This window comes from Bufo bufo, chromosome 6, assembly GCF_905171765.1.
Source record: "Bufo bufo chromosome 6, aBufBuf1.1, whole genome shotgun sequence".
Classification (NCBI taxonomy): domain Eukaryota; kingdom Metazoa; phylum Chordata; class Amphibia; order Anura; family Bufonidae; genus Bufo; species Bufo bufo.
The window spans coordinates 331,810,276-331,817,981 of NC_053394.1; positions in this window are offsets into that span (position 1 = coordinate 331,810,276).

The following is a 7,706-nucleotide window of genomic DNA, read 5'->3' on the forward strand; positions in this document are numbered from 1 at the left end:
TTATGAGAAAGAGTATTTAAGGGGGTCAATTGTAAGTTTCCCTCCTCTTTTAATTTTCTCTGAAGAGTAGCAACATGGGGGTCTCAAAACAACTCTCAAATGACCCGAAGACAAAGATTGTTCACCATCATGGTTTAGGGGAAGGATACAGAAAGCAGTCTCAGAGATTTCAGCTGTCTGTTTCCACAGTTCGGAACATAATGAGGAAATGGAAGACCACAGGCTCAGTTCAAGTTAAGGCTCAAAGTGGCAGACCAAGAAAAATCTCGGATAGACAGAAGCGACGAATGGTGAGCACAGTCAGAGTCAACCCACAGACCAGCACCAAAGACCTACAACATCATCTTGCTGCAGATGGAGTCACTGTGCATCGTTCAACCATTCGGCGCACTTTACACAAGGAGATGCTGTATGCGAGAGTGATGCAGAGGAAGCCTTTTCTCCGTCCACAGCACAAAAAGTGCCGCTTGAGGTGGGCTAAAGCACATTTGGACAAGCCAGCTTCATTTTGGAATAAGGTGCTGTGGACTGATGAAACTAAAATTGAGTTATTTGGCCATAACAAGGGGCGCTATGCATGGAGGAAAAAGAACACAGCATTCCAAGAAAAACACCTGCTACCTACAGTAAAATATGGTGGTGGTTCCATCATGCTGTGGGGCTGTGGCCAGTGCAGGGACTGGGAATCTTGTCAAAGTTGAGGGACGCATGGATTCCACTCAGTATCAGCAGATTCTGGAGACCAATGTCCAGGAATCAGTGACAAAGCTGAAGCTGCGCCGGGGCTGGATCTTTCAACAAGACAACGACCCTAAACACTGCTCAAAATCCACTAAGGCATTTATGCAGAGGAACAAGTACAACGTTCTGGAATGGCCATCTCAGTCCCCAGACCTGAATATAATTGAAAATCTGTGGTGTGACTTAAAGAGAGCTGTCCATGCTCGGAAGCCATCAAACCTGAATGAACTAAAGATGTTTTGTAAAGAGGAATGGTCCAAAATACCTTCAACCAGAATCCAGACTCTCATTGGAACCTACAGGAAGCGTTTAGAGGCTGTAATTTCTGCAAAAGGAGGATCTACTAAATATTGATTTCATTTCTTTTTTGTGGGGCCCAAATTTATGCACCTGCCTAATTTTGTTTAAACAATTATAGCACACTTTCTGTAAATCCAATAAACTTCATTTCACTTCTCAAATATCACTGTGTGTGTCTCCTATATGATATATTTAACTGACATTTTTTATCGTAACAACCAACAATTTATACAGGAAAATCATGACGATTAGCAAGGTTGCCCAAACTTTCGCATCCCACTGTATCTTCCCCAGTCCAAAATCATTTTTAGGCTAATTGCTTTGCTATGTAACTGTGTATGCGTGTATGTCGCACGGGAAATATAATGTAGACCTTCTCGCAGGGGTGCACCACCAATGAGGCCAGGTGAGGCGATCGCCTCAGGTAGCACCAGGAAGAAGGGGGCATCAGAAGGGCCATGGGCAATGAGCGCTTTCATTGTGGCAAAGGGGTTAGGTTAAGAAATTGGCATGGCAGCAGAAAGGCTAGGTGCACCCCTGCCTTCTAGTGACATGGAGCAACGTTGGTGCACAGCGCTGCAGAATACCGTATATAAAAAATATACCACTGCGGAGGTAACAGTGACATTTTATGGAGAGTGGCAGGCTGGGCAGACAATAAAAGCTAAGGAACTAGGGTGCAGTATATGGTAACTTAACCTGTTAAATGCCACATACACACGTAACAATAGGCTCACCGGCAGGTCTCCTTTAGGCACCTCCAGAGATTTAGTACATTTTTCAGACACAAACCTCTTAGATTTCTGCTCTCCTCAATATTATCTTCATTGTTATATAGATTTGAATTGTTCCCAGATAAAATCAGAGGTGGGGAGGGAGCAGAAATGTAATTATGTTGGTCTCATTTTCCATTTTTACTGATGGAAAGAAGGATTTCTGAGTCTGCAGAAACAATTCAATATACTCAGAAAAAAAATGACAAAAAAATAAATTAAACAGTAGATGAGAAAAATACTCAGAAAATTAAACCTCTGAATATGTGTAGCACTAGCTCCCCCTGCAGGTAGTATATAGAACAACATGTCAATCAACATGAAGTCTAACGTTGTGACTGCATGGTTAAATTAGCAACTAGAGACCATACAAAATACGTTTGTGTTTCAATCACAGTAATTATCCTACAAGAAGACCCCAGTATTTATGGCTAGGAGATTACTCTTTCACTGGGAATGAGATTGATTACAATAAATGATAGTGAAGTCCAAAAGTTTTATCAGAAAGGCATAATAAAGAATGATAGAGTATTAATACTACAGCCTTATCGTCAATTGTATAACTTGTCATTAGAATTAACCTCACAGTGGCGCTACACATGCTATATGTCCATAGTCTAACCCCGGAAGTAACGAGCCTTGGCATCGCATCTGCCTGGGGCTCTTCACTTCTGGGGGTATCATGGCATGTTCAGGGTATGGAGAGTACAAGTCTTCTTCTCTCCTGTACTGGAATGAGATTCCTTACTGAGATTAGTGGGCCAGACAAGAGAAGGGTACAGAGGCCTGGCCCTGTCAGAGAGAGGCGTGGTTTAGTGAGAAGATGGGCGGAGCTTTAGTGCACAGAAAGCCCTTTGTGCTCTGAACATCTTATTTGCATATTTATATTTGCATATTATATTTGCATATTTATTTTTCTGATAAATGCAGCCATGGATTTCAAAAACCAAAGGCATTCCTTTAAAGGGGATGTCCGGATGTTTACTACTGATGACCAATCCTCAGGATAGGTCGTCAATATTAGATTGGTGGGGGGGACAACTTCTGGCACCCCTGCCGATCACCTGTTTGAGGGGGTTGGATCACTCTGGTGAGCGCGGCAGCCTCCTCTCAGCTCACCAAGCACAGAGCTGTACATTGTATAGTGGCTGTGCTTGGTATTGCAGCTCTGACCTTCAACACAATTAAAAGGGATTTTCTTGTTTGTATCAACATCCTTTAAAATAATCTTTTATGAAGGTAGCTGAATCTTGTAATGTTCTTTTACCTTTATCGGCCCATCTTCTGTTCTGGGGCGCGGGGACATGACCATGCGATGTAATGTCTATGTAATCGGCTGGGTGGGAGGAGCTGTAAACTAGCTGGGCGGGGCTGAAGCTGTGGCAGAGAAACGAGAAGTGCATCATGGGTTTGGATGGATACAGAAACAGGAAGTGCTACATACAGGAAGTAACAATCCAGAGGGATTTGTTTATATGGTGAAGAGGGGTCAGGAGAGTCCAAATAAAATAAAAATAAAAAAACATGGGGAAGATGTCCATGAGGTAAGCAACCATATCAGCATGTCTGTTAAAAAAATCATAATAATCTTGGAAAACCCCTTTAAGCCCAAAATCGCGGCACAAGTGGCAATTATGCAAAACTGCAGAGATGGTTTTGTGCCCCAGAAGACCCCATGTTAGTCCACCTTAATGCACTCATGGCTGTGACTGTACAGGTACTTTGGAGATCACTTTCAATTGGGTTTTTTTTTCACTAAAAGGTAAAGAAAATCAACCAACTTGTCCAAAATGATCATTTCCTTACATGTGACAGCTGCTTCCACAATCTGACATGACATGTTACTATGACAACAGCACACATAAAAGAGAGGGGATGGGGGAGGGGGCTGCATCGTATAGGGCGTAGATATCATGTTTATAGGGAGTCACAACAAGGTGCTTATTAGGGTAATTATATTCACAGCTCTTCGCCTCCGGTACAATTTGTGCTTCCATTACAGACGGTCATAAACTATTTTGTCTTCAGCCGTTCCTGCAGGCCTCATTTCTGGTGTCGACATCAGATGAGAGCAATAACCTGTGAAATAAAGGCAGACGGGACCCAAAGTACATTTTACTGTAATTTGTCAGACGCTCTGTAGACGAGCTCATACAAATCACTGGACATTAGAGACGAGAGGTTCCATTGGCTAACTTTAATACATTGCTGCTCTACTGCTCTCTTCAGGTAGGTCGTCACTTTCTTGATCACACGGGCCCTAGTGTGGTCGGGGCCCTTGGGCCGACCGGAGGATCCAAGGACCTGTGATATATAAGGGTCTTGTATGATGTCATTGGGCGTGATGTCACCACCAGAGGACATGCAGTAGGCTTCCAAATAGCTTACTCGGCTATTTTCTGAACCCCCATAGAAGTGAATGATAGGTGCGGGTCCCACCTCTGGGACCCACACCTACAACGAGAACAGAGCGGGGAGAGTTGTGGCTGGAGGACTCCTGGTTTCCCGTGGTCCGGCCACCATTCAGCGCTGCTCCCATACAAGTGAATGGGAGCGCACCGTGCACGCGCAGCACGCGCTACCATTCATTTCTATGGGGCCGACGGAAATTGCCGAGCCAGAGCTTGGCTATTTTCAGCGGCCCCATAGAAATTAATGTAGGGTGGCTGCGCATTGCGCCCTCCACTACTTTTCCCGCTCAGTTCTCCATGTAGGTGCGGGTCCCAGAGGTGGGACCCGCACCCATCAGACAGTGGGGGCATATCCTACAGTGTAGCGATATGCCCTCATTGTCTGTGATGGCAAAACCCCTTTAAGGGCTCATGCACACGGCCGTATGTTGGCCGTTCCGTGCATTGGGGACCGCAATTTGCAGTCTTGAATGAATGGGCAACATCCGTGAGGATTCCGCAGACGGATCCAGACCCATTCAACTTGATCCATCCGCACCACAAAAAAGTAGTGCATGCACTACTTTTTTGCAGTGCGGACCCATTCCTCACCAGACCTTCTGGATTGCGGACCCATTCAAGTAAATGGGTCCGCATCCATAATGCGGGGTGCACACAGCCGATTCCTGCGTATTGCGGACCCTTGTATATTGAAACGAGCCCTAAATGAGGAAAGAGCTCACTTGTATCACCTGTTCCCAGAATTCCAGAGGAGCATGCATGGCCTATAAGACTCCTCACGTAGGGCATTCTCTATAAGGAGATATTGGATTCCCCAAATCTTTAAATTTGGAAAATATAAAAACATGACACACACAACCAAGCTGAATTTAAAGGGGTTGTCTAGTATAGAAAAGCCCTTTACAAATACCCTATTAGGGAAATCTCAGTTAATGGGGGGAGGGGTCACAACGAGCTGTCATTGCTTTGGAGGACACAACACGTCCATACATTACATAGACATCTCATTGATTTCAATAGGAACAGTGCAATGCTTCATTTCCACCCATGGTGGCGCTGCAAAGAAATTGCATTTGCTGTCAGATGTCCCACACACAGTGATGTACCTGCAATAGAGGGGGTTCCGGAGGGAGGGTGCCCCGGCATAGAACGTGTTCCCTTCCCCATGTGAAAACACAGAATTTTCGGGTCAGCCTCCACTAGGGGGAGCTCAATGCAAAGAGGTAATTACAGTTTCCATTGTAGTTTTACTAATTCCTATTCACTGAGCTCCCCCTAGTGGTGGCTGTAGGCAGCTAGTTAGTTTTGTAATAGAAGCAGGAGATCAATCTTATCAATATTTTTTTCTGGTGTAAATACATTGAGAAATATGGTGTACAGAATAAGCGCCATATATTTCATGCACCTGTTCCACTTTTTTCGACATAAAAGTCAGATAAAGTGGATGAGGCAAAAGGTAACTTTTTTATTACAATTTGTGTCTAATTAAAATTTCTTCCACTAGACTAAAAAAAAATGAAAATTTCTCAGAAACCTGGGATGTTGCCCCTGTTCTGCATTGCCTGGGGGTGATTGACGCAGGGAAACTAGGTGCGGGGGCCCATATAAGATCTGTGTACACCCCTGCCCACACAGGTTACTCTTTGTGTGTAGTACATGTTATATTTCACTATTTCACATCTGCCTATAGCATTTTTAAAGGGATTGTCCAGTTAGGAAAAAAGTGTATTGCAAATGACAGCCCATAGTCCAGATGCCACCCCAAGTCATTATGTGACCATAGTTCCACGGACTTGGGTCCGCAAATCCGGAATCGCGGAACAACCGCACGGGACGGGACCCCTCGGAAGCACTACGGAGTGCTTCCGTGGGGTTACGTCCCGTACTTCCGTTCCGCAAAAAGATAGAACATGTCCTATCTTTTAGCGGAACGGGCGAATCGCGGACCCATTAAAGTGAATGGGTCCGCAATCCGATGCGGCTGACTTACGGCCGGCGATCGTGCATTGTGGCCCGCAGCACGGGTCACACACATTTGTGTGAACTCGGCCTTACATAACACCACTAGGGGGCAGTAGCAGACTGATGTGGAGGGTGAGAGGGCAGGACTGAAGAATTTCCAAAAAGATGAGGGCAAGAACTGATGGAAGGAACCGGAATTGCCAACCATCCAGAAATTTCTGGACAGTCCGTAAAAATAGGTGAAATGTCGGTGGAAAAAAAAAAACAGAGGTGTCCGTAATTTTTTTCAGGCTGGCGATACTTGACTGGATTATTTCGGTGGTACTTCTCAGAATATCATATCAGTATATGGAGCTATAGACCTGTGTTACTTATAATCTCTATCATTCATTATCGTTTTTCAGTTTGTCCGTAAAAAATGGTGGCTGTTCGTGATTTTGGGATAAATTGTCCAGAAAAAAGATGAATTCTGCTTGGCAACCCTGCAAACAAGGCACATTCCAAACATATCTTTTATGCTGAGAGCTGTCATATGCAGTACATTCTTTTTTTTTTGCAACTGGACAATCCCTTTAAGCTAAAAAATAAATAAAAAAAATGCAGAACAACACTGTGTGTGAATCCAGCCCAAGACAGTAACGCTAAACACTATGTAGCCATAACATGTCAATAAATAAGTTATTGTATAAGAAGAGGTTTCTTTTAAAGGGTTAATGAATTTGAATATAGTATGTAAAAATGTAAGTGTTATTCAGGGCAAGCAAGGACCACAAGGGGTTAAGCCCATGTCAGTGATTTCTCCGATTTGAATGGGTTTAATATTTCTGTACCTTTCTCTGAAGCCCTCCCCCCTCCCCCAATCACTTCACTCCGGTTTCCATGACAATGTGATTTTCCATTCTCTGTATAAAACAAAAGATAATATTTTTTCCAGACCTCTCTAAATAGGGAAATAATAAGCAGATTTACCGATGGTCTACAATAGGCTTTCTCCGGCAGACAGTATGGAGCGAAGGCATGGTATATAGTGAACGACTGGTATATACTGCACCATCCCCTGCCCCCGCTCTCCAGGACTGAGGGCTACATCAAGCATGAAAACGCATAAACCTGGATAAATCCCAACACAGATACAGATAAAGAGCAGAGCGTCATAAGACACATCCCGCTCCACCTCCAGTCACCTCTCCTGACAGAAAAATCACCATTTTGGTGCATCCTTTCTTAGAACTTTGCGCCATATCATCTCTCCGTTATTCCTCTTAGAAATGGGCAGTTTCCCATATACTCTGACACTGTCGCAATCAGGGTGTAGGGACACATCACATTGCCCAGTTGTGGATCCAATCATACATTTCCAAGAGGAATAACAAAGGAACAGCCCGGAACAGAGTTTTAAGGGGCTGTCCAGGATTAGAAAAACATGGCTGCTTTCTTTCAAAAGCAGCACCACCAATGTCTGTGGGCTGTGTCTGGTATTGCAGCTCGGCTCCCGGATCAGATTGCATTACCGCAATCA